General features: G+C 36.2%; 1 non-coding gene across 1 annotated transcript; it reads right to left on the bottom strand.

Annotated features, from left to right (window-relative positions):
• Nucleotides 1–887: 887 nt before the first annotated feature.
• LOC128281489 (small nucleolar RNA R71) lies at nucleotides 888–994 on the bottom strand. Its single transcript, XR_008271704.1, has one exon. It is a non-coding gene; the product is annotated as a small nucleolar RNA R71 (small nucleolar RNA).
• Nucleotides 995–1,490: the final 496 nt, after the last annotated feature.

Genomic DNA, 1,490 nt, shown 5'->3' with positions numbered 1-1,490 from the left:
TTCGTTGTGGAACTCGACTTGTGGATTCATCAACTCTTTGTGGATTTCTGTTCTCACAATTATCAATTCATAACGATAATATTTGGTTGCAAGATTTACACTCTAGACGTTAGTACGTCCAGAGGTGATCAAGTTGTTGGGGCTGTTGTCAGGGAGGCAACGCCTCTAGATTAGTTTTAATTTTTACATTTAATAGGATAGTTAGAAAATTTTTAAATTATAGATATGACTTTAATTTTATTTTTTGTTTTTATTTTCTTTTATTTTTCTCTACTAACGTTTTTTACTTTTCTTTGTGGTTTCAATGTATGACTCAAGGTAAGGGCATGCCTATAGAGCCAACCATTGATTTAGAGAGAATTATTCGTAGAAATCGTTGACAGCAGCAAAAATAGATGTAAAATACCCCACCTACTACGATTAACCGACCTTGAGAAAATCCACTATTTGACGATTCTAACTTACTAGACTTAACACCACCACCTCTATCGCAATTACCGTTAGAATTGTCAAAGGCTCGAGAAGAATGTACCCTAAGAGCACTACCAAATCTAGACATGTTACAAGGCAACATTGCAAGGCTGATCATTTCAACGAATAATTTTGAGATGAAATCGACCATGATTCAGATGTTATAGAATAATCTGTAATTCAAAGGGATAAGGAAGGATGACCTAAACCAACATCTAAAACAATTTCTCAAACTTTGTGATACTTTCAAATTTAACGAGGTCACCGATGACGCTATTCGTCTTCGGTTGTTCCCTTTCTCCTTAATAGATAACGCTTTCTCTTGGTTAGATTCACAGACACCAGGATCTATCACAACATGGAATGAACTTGTAGATAAGTTCTTATACACGTTCTTTTCTATTAGGAAAATGATCCAATTTATGAAGGAGATTGCAACGTTCAAGCAATTAGAAGGAGAAATTTCTCATAAAGCTTGAGAGTGATTTAAGATGTTGGTACAAAGATGCCCTCACCATGATCTACCTGACTGGTTACAATTTCAGATTTCTATACTGGGCTGGATGCAAACTCACGATCAGGATTAGATGAAGTCACAGAAGAAGCCTTAATGAACCGAACATACGAGGATGCGTATGAATTAATAGAGAATATGGTGATGAATTCCTACAAGTGGCCAAATGAACAATTTACTTATGGCCAGAGACCCACCACAGTTAAAGTTATCCATAAAGAAGACAAATACAAACAATTTTTAGGTAGACTTAACCGGATCGATTAAACATCCAGTAGATCCACAATATATGATGGAGATAGACAAATCGACCAGTATCCTATAAATGCAGTCGAGAACGTAAACTACATCTAGAATAGAGGTGGAAATCCCTATTCAATTACTTATAACCTTGGCTGGAGAGGTCACCCAAACCCGAGATGAGGTGACAATCAAGGAAGGCGTAACAGTCCTAACCAAGTTAAATAAAATATTGCTTACCAACCTCCATATCTGTAGAAACCTC

Source organism: Gossypium arboreum, chromosome 1 (assembly GCF_025698485.1).
Source record: "Gossypium arboreum isolate Shixiya-1 chromosome 1, ASM2569848v2, whole genome shotgun sequence".
Taxonomy (NCBI): domain Eukaryota; kingdom Viridiplantae; phylum Streptophyta; class Magnoliopsida; order Malvales; family Malvaceae; genus Gossypium; species Gossypium arboreum.
Note: the sequence above shows the minus strand (reverse complement) of the source record. Positions and strands in the feature narration are given on the sequence as shown.